Here is a 14,333-nt window from a genome sequence, read left to right on the forward strand (position 1 = left end):
GTACAAAACATCCAAGGGTCCATAAGCACAACTGAACAAAGGAAACCTACATAATACCCTAACTAAAATCCAACTATATACAAAAAGTGGAGCAGTGTCCGTCGACTCCAAATCATAAGAAGAAACAAAGGAAACCTAAAACTAAAGAACTATATACAAAGGCGGCGGGCAAGTCCAGCGGCTCACTCCATGGTGTTCCGGGCCAGGGCATCATCAGACTCCTCGTCTATGTCCCGGAGGTGGTCCTGTTCCATGGCCCCGAGGGTCCGCAGGGACGGCGCCATCTGCTCCTCCAACCCCCTGCGGATTGCCTCGAGGCACTCGACCCGCCTCAGGGCCCTCCGCATGGAGTTCTCCGTCCTGACCATCGTGAGCCGCGCCTCTTCCGCCCGCCGCCGCTCTGCACCTATCTGCTGGCCCAACCGCAGCCACGCGGAAGACACTTCCTGCCCTGGGTCCTCCTGCCCTCCGGCCGATGCCTGCCCCTCCGATGTTGATGGCCCAGAGCCATCATGCCTCCCACGTTGACTCTGCTGCTGCCTCCAATGCAACTGCCTCTGCCAGCACGACGGCATCCAGGCTGATGGAATCCACCGACGCCGTCGTGCACGTGCCCTGCCTGATGATGCCGGCACATCCTCCATCTGCTGGGGTACAATTGCTGTGGTGTCCACCCCTGCTGGACCTCCGACTCCCGACTGTGGCAGGGATGGGATCCCCAATGAGCTGGCTGCATTGGTCAGGGCAGGTCCACAGGGGGCCCTGGTGGCATCTTGGCCGGAAGACGGCAAGGAGAACGACCGGCGTATAGCCTCCACAGAGGAGGAGAGGGCCGCCAGATTGGCCGACACATGCAGGAAACCCCTGAACATGGAAGATCCCAATTGGGCCACGTCGGCACGGTGCTCTTCATGATGATGTGCGTGCTCCTCCCGGGAAGCACGCACGTCATCACGAATTGCGCCCGCGTGCATCACGACCCCAATCAGGACCTTCTCCATACGGACACGGGTCCCCTCGTCAGCAGGTGGAGGGGAGTCAGGTGACATGGACATCCCCTCTACCTGCGGACGGGCCTGGGACGGGGCATCCCTGCTGGTGCATGGTGTTGCACTCACAGGGTCAGGGACAGCGACAAGCACAGGCCCCTCCACGGTGACCTGTGCTGCCTCCTGCCCCTGCCCCTGGACTGCACCACTTGCACCAGCAGGGATGCCCCCACCAGGCCCCATGTGTGCCTCAGTGGCGGCCTCCTCCTCCTCTGTGGAAACCACCAAGCTGGATGGCTCCTCACCGTCTTCCGCCGTAGCAGGCCCCTGTGGGGGCTCACCCACCCCTTCCGCTGCAGCCGTGGGGGCATCCCCGCTGCCTTGCTCCACAGCGCCGTCTCCGCCCTCTTCTTCACTAGCCGCTGCGTAGAGGGAGACATAGAACACAAGCATCAGGGTACTGTTCAATGGTCCCCTAGACAGGAAGCAAGAAGCAGATGAGTACCACTGTCAAAGCACACTTCCATCATGTCCCTCCACAACACATGGGTTAGTCCAAGCAAAACACACACAGTAACAGACATGGTGCATGCCATGGACATTTCCATACATGTCCAATGGACACTTGAAACATACAATGATATGGAACTCACATGCATCAAGGGTCATGCCTATCACATGCACTCACTTCACCTCAGTCACATCCATCTGGCCTCATACACCCCAGACACAGCGGATACAAGGGTAACTAGGCTGCATCAGTGAATCTGTGCATTGTCACACACATGTGTCATGCATCCATGGCATTCACAAGTCACAGTCACGCAGGTCAGGCACACAGACATGGCTACCATATATGTACCTGGCATCAGCACCCATCCCTCACCCCCACCCATGTCCAGGAACAGAAACTGGCATGCTTCCATGTGTAAAATCTGCATAGGGCTCCCCATTTTGCATTTAAACACATGCAACAACCATGTGGTTCACACATCACTGCTCGCACATGCATTACCATGATGTCCCTGCACACATACATGCATACATGGCCTATGTCACACATACAGGCAAGTATCAGACAACCACCACACCGCAACATGCCCTGTCTCACACAGAAATGCTTGGACACTTACCGCTCAACTCCAGACGGGTCTCCCTCTCAAGGATCTGGGCGTGGAGCGCTGGGCGTACGCCTTCCAGGACCCTCATCTGGATGGAACTCATGCGGCCCTGGCCCCCCTCCACAAGGCGCCGGGCCTGCACGAGGGTCCTGGACCTCAAGTCCTCCCAGCGCTTCTTGATCTTCTGGACGGCGCGGGTTGCCACCCCCTCCCCGTTGATGGCAACCACACAGTCGGCCCAGATCCTCTCCCGTCCTTCCTTGCTGGTGCGGGACGATCCAAAGAGGGCATCATACTGCCCCAGGACATGCTCCACCAGGACACCAACTTTGGTGGCAGTGAAGCTGGTGCCCCTCTGCCCCTCTGGCCTGGGGTTGCCACTGGTGCCAGATGTGGAAGTGCCTGACATGGCAACCCCAGAGGCAGGAGTGGGTGGGCAACTGGGTCCTGGGGCTGGGCTGTGGAGCGATGTTATCCCAGTCGGGAGTCTTCTGTTCCAGCAGGGGTGGACACAGCAAATGGACCCCTGCAGATGGCTGATGCGCAGGCTCCAAATGGCAGGGCACGGTGGCAGCAGGCAGGCAGGCAGGCAGCAGCAGAAGATGGCACGTGGGAGGCTGATCGGGGCACTGGGGGGCAGTAATTCGGCCTTCTGGGCAGGAGCATGGTCTTCCATGTGTTTTCGCGTGGCCAGTGATGACTGAGCACACGTGGAAAGAGTGCACATCAGAGTGTCATCGCGTGTAATTGGACAAAAGTGCGCGTACATGCGATTGGCCTATGTACGTGTATATCAGGGGTGCACGGGCACTTACACACGCGAGTACATCAGCGCACGTGTATACCGGGGTGCGCGGGAATTTCCACACGCTATTGGCCTGGGTACTGGATTTCAGGGGTGCGCGGGAAGTTTCACACGCGAGTACATCAGCGCACGTGTATACCGGGGTGCGCGGGAATTTCCACACGCTATTGGCCTGGGTACTGGATTTCAGTGGTGCGCGGGAAGTTTCACACTTGAGTACATCAGCGCACGTGTATACCGGGTTGCGCGGGAATTTCCACACGCTATTGGCCTGGGTACTGGATTTCAGGGGTGCGCGGGAAGTTTCACACGCTCGCCTACAACACGCGCAAAGAAACACGTACGCCAATAGGAAGCAGGCATACGTCGACCCGCGACGCATAAATTTGTGCGCAAAAAAAAATAACAAGCTCAGACGCCAGGATGAATATACCATTCCTAGCAGCAGTGGCCGTGGGCTACCAAAGGAGGAGGAGGAGGAGGATAGTCAGGGCCAGAATATTCACACCCAGAACCAGCCTTTTCGGGATGCCTGATGACCAGGTGTATGGGAGGTACAGGTTTCCACCACACATAATACTGGACCTGGTGAGTGAGTGGGAGGATGACCTCACATCACCCACCCTGTGCTCCCAAGCACTCAGCCCCCTGGAGAAGGTCCTCAATGTACTGCACTTCTTAGCCACTGGATCATTTCAGCGGACAAGTGCCATAGTGGGTGGGGTGTCACCGGCCACGCAGTCACGCTGCCTACACCAGGTCTTGAACATCATCACTGCACGCCCATCAGCCCGCAGGCACATATTCCTGCCCAGAACACCTGCAGAAAGGCATGCTGCCGCCCTGGATTTTTACGGTTTGGCATGATTCCCCAAAGTGGGGGCTTGGTGGGGGCTGCCCATGGTGGCTGGGGGGTGGGGGTGGTGGGAGACATGGGTGGTGGCCTGGTGCGGGATGCCCCTGCACTGCTGGGGGGGTGGGGGTGGTGGGAGACATGAGTGGTGGCCTGGTGGAGGCTGCCCATGGTGGCTGGGGGGTGGGGGTGGTGGGAGACATGGGTGGGGGCCTGGTGGGGGCTGCCCATGGTGGCTGGGGGGTGGGGGTGGTGGGAGACATGGGTGGTGGCCTGGTGGGGGATGCCCCTGCACTGCTGGGGGGGGTGGGGGTGGTGGGAGACATGAGTGGGGGCCTGGTGGAGGCTGCCCATGGTGGCTGGGGGTGGGGGTGGTGGTCGACATGGGTGGGGGCCTGGTGGGGGATGCCCATGGTGGCTGGGGGGGGGGGGTGATGGGAGACATGGGTGGTGGCCTGGTGGGGGATGCCCCTGCACTGCTGGGGGGGTGGGGGTGGTGGGAGACATGAGTGGGGGCCTGGTGGAGGCTGCCCATGGTGGCTGTGGGGTGGGGGTGGTGGGAGACATGGGTGGGGGCCTGGTGGGGGCTGCCCATGGTGGCTGGGGGGTGGGGGTGGTGGGAGCCTGGTCGGGGATCCCATGGTGGCTGGAGGGTGGGGGTGGTGGGAGACATGGTTGGGGGCCTGGTGGGGGCTGCCCATGGTGGCTGGGGGGTGGGGGTGGTGGGAGACATGGGTGGTGGCCTGGTGGGGGATGCCCCTGCACTGCTGGGGGGTGGGGGTGGTGGGAGACATGAGTGGGGGCCTGGTGGAGGCTGCCCATGGTGGCTGGGGGGTGGGGGTGGTGGGAGACATGGGTGGGGGCCTGGTGGGGGATGCCCATGGTGGCTGGGGGGTGGGGGTGGTGGGAGACATGGGTGGGGGCCGGGTGGGGGCTGCCCATGGTGGCTGGGGGGTGGGGTGGTTGGAGACATGTGTGGGGGCCTGGTGGGGGATGCCCCTGCACTGCTGGGGGGGTGGGGGTGGTGGGAGACATGAGTGGGTTCCTGGTGGAGGCTGCCCATGGTGGCTGGGGGGTGGGGGTGGTGGGAGACATGGGTGGGGGCCTGGTGGGGGATGCCCATGGTGGCTGGGGGGTGGGGGTGGTGGGAGACATGAGTGGGGGCCTGGTGGAGGCTGCCCATGGTGGCTGGGGGGTGGGGGTGGTGGGAGACATGGGTGGGGGCCTGGTAGAGACTGCCCCAGGACTGCTGGGGTGTTGGGGGTGGTGGGAGACATGAGTGGGGGCCTGGTGGGGGCTGCCCATGGTGGCTGGGGGGGTGGGGGTGGTGGAGACATGAGTGGGGGCCTGGTGGGGGATGCCCATGGTGGCTGGGGGGGTGGGGGTGGTGGGAGACATGAGTTGGATATGAGTGGGGGCCTGGTGGTGCTGCCCCTGCACTGCTGGGGGGTGGGGGTGGTGGGAGACATGAGTGGGGGCCTGGTGGAGGCTGCCCACGGTGGCTGGGGGGTGGGGGTGGTGGGAGACATGGGTGGGGGCCTGGTGGAGGCTGCCCCTGCACTGCTGGGGGGGTTGGGGTGGTGGGAGACATGGGTGGGGGCCTGGTGGGGGATGCCCCTGCACTGCTGGGGGTGTGGGGGTGGTGGGAGACATGAGTGGGGGCCTGGTGGAGGCTGCCCATGGTGGCTGGGGGGTGGGGGTGGTGGTAGACATGGGTGGGGGCCTGGTGGGGGATGCCCATGGTGGCTGGGGGGTGGGGGTGGTGGGAGACATGGGTGGGGGCCTGGTGGGGGCTGCCCATGGTGGCTGGGGGGTGGGGGTGGTGGGAGACATGGGTGGTGGCCTGGTGGGGGATGCCCCCTGCACTGCTGGAGGGGTGGGGGTGGTGGGAGACATGAGTGGGGGCCTGGTGGAGGCTGCCCATGTTTGCTGGGGGTGGGGGTGGTGGGAGACATGGGTGGGGGCCTGGTGGGGGATGCCCATGGTGGCTGGGGGGTGGGGGTGGTGGGAGACATGAGTGGGGGCCTGGTGGAGGCTGCCCATGGTGGCTGGGGGGTGGGGGTGGTGTGAGACATGGGTGGGGCCTGTTGGAGGCTGCCCCTGCACTGCTGGGGGGGTGGGGGTGGTGGGAGACATGAGTGGACCCCTGCAGATGGCTGATGTGCAGGCACCAAATGGCAGGGCACGGTGGCAGCAGGCAGGCAGGCAGGCAGCAGCAGCAGATGGCACGTGGGAGGCTGATCGGGGCAGTGGGGGGCAGTAATTCGGCCTTCTGGGCAGGAGCATGGTCTTCCATGTGTTTTCGCGTGGCCAGCTTGATACAGAGTGATTTGGCACGTGAAAATCCTGCACGTCAGCGTGAAATTCGAGGAAAGGCCCTTAGCGCGTAAGCGCGTCAGCACACTGCTGGGGGGGTTGGGGTGGTGGGAGACATGGGTGGGGGCCTGGTGGGGGATGCCCCTGCACTGCTGGGGGTGTGGGGGTGGTGGGAGACATGAGTGGGGGCCTGGTGGAGGCTGCCCATGGTGGCTGGGGGGTGGGGGTGGTGGTAGACATGGGTGGGGGCCTGGTGGGGGATGCCCATGGTGGCTGGGGGGTGGGGGTGGTGGGAGACATGGGTGGGGGCCTGGTGGGGGCTGCCCATGGTGGCTGGGGGGTGGGGGTGGTGGGAGACATGGGTGGTGGCCTGGTGGGGGATGCCCCTGCACTGCTGGAGGGGTGGGGGTGGTGGGAGACATGAGTGGGGGCCTGGTGGAGGCTGCCCATGTTTGCTGGGGGTGGGGGTGGTGGGAGACATGGGCGGGGGCCTGGTGGGGGATGCCCATGGTGGCTGGGGGGTGGGGGTGGTGGGAGACATGAGTGGGGGCCTGGTGGAGGCTGCCCATGGTGGCTGGGGGGTGGGGGTGGTGTGAGACATGGGTGGGGCCTGGTGGAGGCTGCCCCTGCACTGCTGGGGGGGTTGGGGTGGTGGGAGACATGAGTGGGGGCCTGGTGGTGGCTGCCCATGGTGGCTGGGGGGTGGGGGGAGACATGGGTGGGGGCCTGGTGGAGGCTGCCCCACATTGCTGGGGAGGTGGGGGTGGTGGGAGACATGAGCAGGTGTGCAGGGTAGTCCCCTGTTTTGTGGGCTGCCTGCAGGGGCCGTGGAGGGTGTACAGGGTACACCTGTGAGGACCCACCCAGCCTAATCACGTGTGATTATTCCCGTGCACCCCTGTAATACACGTACCCAGCCAAATCGCGTGTGATAATTCCCGCGCACCCCTGTAATACACGTACCCAGCCAAATCGCGTGTGATTATTCCCGGGCACCTCTGTAATCCACGTACCCTGGCTAATCGCGTGTAAAACTTCACGCATACCCCTGTCATACACGTACCCAGCCAAATCGCGTGTGAAAATTCCCGCGTACCCCTGTAATACACGTACCCTGGCTAATCGCGTGTTTAACTTCACACGTACCCCTGTCATACACGTACCCTGGCTAATCGCATGTAAAACTTCCCGCGTACCCCTGATATGCACGTTACCCTCTTTGCGTTCCTTGTTTGGCAGCCCTATCAACTGGGTCCTGGGGCTGGGCTGTGGAGCGATGTTATCCCAGTCGGGAGTCTTCTGTTCCAGCAGGGGTGGACACAGCAACTGGACCCCTGCAGATGGCTGATGTGCAGGCACCAAATGGCAGGGCACGGTGGCAGCAGGCAGGCAGGCAGGCAGCAGCAGCAGATGGCACGTGGGAGGCTGATCGGGGCACTGGGGGGCAGTAATTCGGCCTTCTGGGCAGGAGCATGGTCTTCCATGTGTTTTCGCGTGGCCAGCTTGATACAGAGTGATTTGGCACGTGAAAATCCTGCACGTCAGCGTGAAATTCGAGGAAAGGCCCTTAGCGCGTAAGCGCGTCAGCACACATACGCAATTCTATTGGACCAAAGGCCCTCAGCGCGTAAGCACGTCTGTGACGTGACCCGCACGGGTGTTTCCCTCATAGCACGTGATGACGGAGCACACGTGGAAAGAGTGCACATCAGAGTGTCATCGCGTGTAATTGGACAAAAGTGCGCGTACATGCGATTGGCCTATGTACGTGTATATCAGGGGTGCACGGGCACTTACACACGCGAGTACATCAGCGCACGTGTATACCGGGGTGCGCGGGAATTTCCACACGCTATTGGCCTGGGTACTGGATTTCAGGGGTGCGCGGGAAGTTTCACACGCGAGTACATCAGCGCACGTGTATACCGGGGTGCGCGGGAATTTCCACACGCTATTGGCCTGGGTACTGGATTTCAGTGGTGCGCGGGAAGTTTCACACGCGAGTACATCAGCGCACGTGTATACCGGGTTGCGCGGGAATTTCCACACGCTATTGGCCTGGGTACTGGATTTCAGGGGTGCGCGGGAAGTTTCACACGCTCGCCTACAACACGCGCAAAGAAACACGTACGCCAATAGGAAGCAGGCATACGTCGACCCGCGACGCATAAATTTGTGTGCAAAAAAAAATAACAAGCTCAGACGCCAGGATGAATATACCGTTCCTAGCAGCAGTGGCCGTGGGCTACCAAAGGAGGAGGAGGAGGATAGTCAGGGCCAGAATATTCACACCCAGAACCAGCCTTTTCGGGATGCCTGATGACCAGGTGTATGGGAGGTACAGGTTTCCACCACACATAATACTGGACCTGGTGAGTGAGTGGGAGGATGACCTCACATCACCCACCCTGTGCTCCCAAGCACTCAGCCCCCTGGAGAAGGTCCTCAATGTACTGCACTTCTTAGCCACTGGATCATTTCAGCGGACAAGTGCCATAGTGGGTGGGGTGTCACAGGCCACGCAGTCACGCTGCCTACACCAGGTCTTGAACATCATCACTGCACGCCCATCAGCCCGCAGGCACATATACCTGCCCAGAACACCTGCAGAAAGGCATGCTGCCGCCCTGGATTTTTACGGTTTGGCATGATTCCCCAAAGTGGGGGCTTGGTGGGGGCTGCCCATGGTGGCTGGGGGGTGGGGGTGGTGGGAGACATGGGTGGTGGCCTGGTGGGGGATGCCCCTGCACTGCTGGGGGGGTGGTGGTGGTGGGAGACATGAGTGGGGGCCTGGTGGAGGCTGCCCATGGTGGCTGGGGGGTGGGGGTGGTGGGAGACATGGGTGGGGGCCTGGTGGGGGCTGCCCATGGTGGCTGGGGGGTGGGGGTGGTGGGAGACATGGGTTGTGGCCTGGTGGGGGATGCCCCTGCACTGCTGGGGGGGTGGGGGTGGTGGGAGACATGAGTGGGGGCCTGGTGGAGGCTGCCCATGGTGGCTGGGGGTGGGGGTGGTGGTCGACATGGGTGGGGGCCTGGTGGGGGATGCCCATGGTGGCTGGGGGGTGGGGGTGGTGGGAGACATGGGTGGTGGCCTGGTGGGGGATGCCCCTGCACTGCTGGGGGGGTGGGGGTGGTGGGAGACATGAGTGGGGGCCTGGTGGAGGCTGCCCATGGTGGCTGTGGGGTGGGGGTGGTGGGAGACATGGGTGGGGGCCTGGTGGGGGCTGCCCATGGTGGCTGGGGGGTGGGGGTGGTGGGAGCCTGGTGGGGGATCCCATGGTGGCTGGAGGGTGGGGGTGGTGGGAGACATGCTGTGGGGGCCTGGTGGGGGCTGCCCATGGTGGCTGGGGGGTGGGGGTGGTGGGAGACATGGGTGGTGGCCTGGTGGGGGATGCCCCTGCACTGCTGGGGGGTGGGGGTGGTCGGAGACATGAGTGGGGGCCTGGTGGAGGCTGCCCATGGTGGCTGGGGGGTGGGGGTGGTGGGAGACATGGGTGGGGGCCTGGTGGGCGATGCCCATGGTGGCTGGGGGGTGGGGGTGGTGGGAGACATGGGTGGGGGCCGGGTGGGGGCTGCCCATGGTGGCTGGGGGGTTGGGGTGGTGGGAGACATGTGTGGGGGCCTGGTGGGGGATGCCCCTGCACTGCTGGGGGGGTGGGGGTGGTGGGAGACATGAGTGGGGGCCTGGTGGAGGCTGCCCATGGTGGCTGGGGGGTGGGGGTGGTGGGAGACATGGGTGGGGGCCTGGTGGGGGATGCCCATGGTGGCTGGGGGGTGGGGGTGGTGGGAGACATGAGTGGGGGCCTGGTGGAGGCTGCCCATGGTGGCTGGGGGGTGGGGGTGGTGGGAGACATGGGTGGGGGCCTGGTAGAGACTGCCCCAGGACTGCTGGGGGGTTGGGGGTGGTGGGAGACATGAGTGGGGGCCTGGTGGGAGATGCCCATGGTGGCTGGGGGGGTGGGGGTGGTGGGAGACATGAGTTGGATATGAGTGGGGGCCTGGTGGTGCTGCCCCTGCACTGCTGGGGGGTGGGGGTGGTGGGAGACATGAGTGGGGGCCTGGTGGAGGCTGCCCACGGTGGCTGGGGGGTGGGGGTGGTGGGAGACATGGGTGGGGGCCTGGTGGAGGCTGCCCCTGCACTGCTGGGGGGGTTGGGGTGGGGGGAGACATGGGTGGGGGCCTGGTGGGGGATGCCCCTGCACTGCTGGGGGTGTGGGGGTGGTGGGAGACATGAGTGGGGGCCTGGTGGAGGCTGCCCATGGTGGCTGGGGGGTGGGGGTGGTGGTAGACATGGGTGGGGGCCTGGTGGGGGATGCCCATGGTGGCTGGGGGGTGGGGGTGGTGGGAGACATGGGTGGGGGCCTGGTGGGGGCTGCCCATGGTGGCTGGGGGGTGGGGGTGGTGGGAGACATGGGTGGTGGCCTGGTGGGGGATGCCCCCTGCACTGCTGGAGGGGTGGGGGTGGTGGGAGACATGAGTGGGGGCCTGGTGGAGGCTGCCCATGTTTGCTGGGGGTGGGGGTGGTGGGAGACATGGGTGGGGGCCTGATGGGGGATGCCCATGGTGGCTGGGGGGTGGGGGTGGTGGGAGACATGAGTGGGGGCCTGGTGGAGGCTGCCCATGGTGGCTGGGGGGTGGGGGTGGTGTGAGACATGGGTGGGGCCTGTTGGAGGCTGCCCCTGCACTGCTGGGGGGGTGGGGGTGGTGGGAGACATGAGTGGACCCCTGCAGATGGCTGATGTGCAGGCACCAAATGGCAGGGCACGGTGGCAGCAGGCAGGCAGGCAGGCAGCAGCAGCAGATGGCACGTGGGAGGCTGATCGGGGCACTGGGGGGCAGTAATTCGGCCTTCTGGGCAGGAGCATGGTCTTCCATGTGTTTTCGCGTGGCCAGCTTGATACAGAGTGATTTGGCACGTGAAAATCCTGCACGTCAGCGTGAAATTCGAGGAAAGGCCCTTAGCGCGTAAGCGCGTCAGCACACTGCTGGGGGGGGTTGGGGTGGTGGGAGACATGGGTGGGGGCCTGGTGGGGGATGCCCCTGCACTGCTGGGGGTGTGGGGGTGGTGGGAGACATGAGTGGGGGCCTGGTGGAGGCTGCCCATGGTGGCTGGGGGGTGGGGGTGGTGGTAGACATGGGTGGGGGCCTGGTGGGGGATGCCCATGGTGGCTGGGGGGTGGGGGTGGTGGGAGACATGGGTGGGGGCCTGGTGGGGGCTGCCCATGGTGGCTGGGGGGTGGGGGTGGTGGGAGACATGGGTGGTGGCCTGGTGGGGGATGCCCCTGCACTGCTGGAGGGGTGGGGGTGGTGGGAGACATGAGTGGGGGCCTGGTGGAGGCTGCCCATGTTTGCTGGGGGTGGGGGTGGTGGGAGACATGGGCGGGGGCCTGGTGGGGGATGCCCATGGTGGCTGGGGGGTGGGGGTGGTGGGAGACATGAGTGGGGGCCTGGTGGAGGCTGCCCATGGTGGCTGGGGGGTGGGGGTGGTGTGAGACATGGGTGGGGCCTGGTGGAGGCTGCCCCTGCACTGCTGGGGGGGTTGGGGTGGTGGGAGACATGAGTGGGGGCCTGGTGGTGGCTGCCCATGGTGGCTGGGGGGTGGGGGGAGACATGGGTGGGGGCCTGGTGGAGGCTGCCCCACATTGCTGGGGAGGTGGGGGTGGTGGGAGACATGAGCAGGTGTGCAGGGTAGTCCCCTGTTTTGTGGGCTGCCTGCAGGGGCCGTGGAGGGTGTACAGGGTACACCTGTGAGGACCCACCCAGCCTAATCACGTGTGATTATTCCCGTGCACCCCTGTAATACACGTACCCAGCCAAATCGCGTGTGATAATTCCCGCGCACCCCTGTAATACACGTACCCAGCCAAATCGCGTGTGATTATTCCCGGGCACCTCTGTAATCCACGTACCCTGGCTAATCGCGTGTAAAACTTCACGCATACCCCTGTCATACACGTACCCAGCCAAATCGCGTGTGAAAATTCCCGCGTACCCCTGTAATACACGTACCCTGGCTAATCGCGTGTTTAACTTCACACGTACCCCTGTCATACACGTACCCTGGCTAATCGCATGTAAAACTTCCCGCGTACCCCTGATATGCACGTTACCCTCTTTGCGTTCCTTGTTTGGCAGCCCTATCAACTGGGTCCTGGGGCTGGGCTGTGGAGCGATGTTATCCCAGTCGGGAGTCTTCTGTTCCAGCAGGGGTGGACACAGCAACTGGACCCCTGCAGATGGCTGATGTGCAGGCACCAAATGGCAGGGCACGGTGGCAGCAGGCAGGCAGGCAGGCAGCAGCAGCAGATGGCACGTGGGAGGCTGATCGGGGCACTGGGGGGCAGTAATTCGGCCTTCTGGGCAGGAGCATGGTCTTCCATGTGTTTTCGCGTGGCCAGCTTGATACAGAGTGATTTGGCACGTGAAAATCCTGCACGTCAGCGTGAAATTCGAGGAAAGGCCCTTAGCGCGTAAGCGCGTCAGCACACATACGCAATTCTATTGGACCAAAGGCCCTCAGCGCGTAAGCACGTCTGTGACGTGACCCGCACGGGTGTTTCCCTCATAGCACGTGATGACGGAGCACACGTGGAAAGAGTGCACATCAGAGTGTCATCGCGTGTAATTGGACAAAAGTGCGCGTACATGCGATTGGCCTATGTACGTGTATATCAGGGGTGCACGGGCACTTACACACGCGAGTACATCAGCGCACGTGTATACCGGGGTGCGCGGGAATTTCCACACGCTATTGGCCTGGGTACTGGATTTCAGGGGTGCGCGGGAAGTTTCACACGCGAGTACATCAGCGCACGTGTATACCGGGGTGCGCGGGAATTTCCACACGCTATTGGCCTGGGTACTGGATTTCAGTGGTGCGCGGGAAGTTTCACACGCGAGTACATCAGCGCACGTGTATACCGGGTTGCGCGGGAATTTCCACACGCTATTGGCCTGGGTACTGGATTTCAGGGGTGCGCGGGAAGTTTCACACGCTCGCCTACAACACGCGCAAAGAAACACGTACGCCAATAGGAAGCAGGCATACGTCGACCCGCGACGCATAAATTTGTGTGCAAAAAAAAATAACAAGCTCAGACGCCAGGATGAATATACCGTTCCTAGCAGCAGTGGCCGTGGGCTACCAAAGGAGGAGGAGGAGGATAGTCAGGGCCAGAATATTCACACCCAGAACCAGCCTTTTCGGGATGCCTGATGACCAGGTGTATGGGAGGTACAGGTTTCCACCACACATAATACTGGACCTGGTGAGTGAGTGGGAGGATGACCTCACATCACCCACCCTGTGCTCCCAAGCACTCAGCCCCCTGGAGAAGGTCCTCAATGTACTGCACTTCTTAGCCACTGGATCATTTCAGCGGACAAGTGCCATAGTGGGTGGGGTGTCACAGGCCACGCAGTCACGCTGCCTACACCAGGTCTTGAACATCATCACTGCACGCCCATCAGCCCGCAGGCACATATACCTGCCCAGAACACCTGCAGAAAGGCATGCTGCCGCCCTGGATTTTTACGGTTTGGCATGATTCCCCAAAGTGGGGGCTTGGTGGGGGCTGCCCATGGTGGCTGGGGGGTGGGGGTGGTGGGAGACATGGGTGGTGGCCTGGTGGGGGATGCCCCTGCACTGCTGGGGGGGTGGTGGTGGTGGGAGACATGAGTGGGGGCCTGGTGGAGGCTGCCCATGGTGGCTGGGGGGTGGGGGTGGTGGGAGACATGGGTGGGGGCCTGGTGGGGGCTGCCCATGGTGGCTGGGGTGTGGTGGGAGACATGGGTTGTGGCCTGGTGGGGGATGCCCCTGCACTGCTGGGGGGGTGGGGGTGGTGGGAGACATGAGTGGGGGCCTGGTGGAGGCTGCCCATGGTGGCTGGGGGTGGGGGTGGTGGTCGACATGGGTGGGGGCCTGGTGGGGGATGCCCATGGTGGCTGGGGGGTGGGGGTGGTGGGAGACATGGGTGGTGGCCTGGTGGGGGATGCCCCTGCACTGCTGGGGGGGTGGGGGTGGTGGGAGACATGAGTGGGGGCCTGGTGGAGGCTGCCCATGGTGGCTGTGGGGTGGGGGTGGTGGGAGACATGGGTGGGGGCCTGGTGGGGGCTGCCCATGGTGGCTGGGGGGTGGGGGTGGTGGGAGCCTGGTGGGGGATCCCATGGTGGCTGGAGGGTGGGGGTGGTGGGAGACATGGGTGGGGGCCTGGTGGGGGCTGCCCATGGTGGCTGGGGGGTGGGGGTGGT

Source organism: Ambystoma mexicanum, chromosome 6p (assembly GCF_040938575.1).
Source record: "Ambystoma mexicanum isolate Mex_15411 chromosome 6p, UKY_AmexF1_1, whole genome shotgun sequence".
NCBI lineage: Eukaryota > Metazoa > Chordata > Amphibia > Caudata > Ambystomatidae > Ambystoma > Ambystoma mexicanum.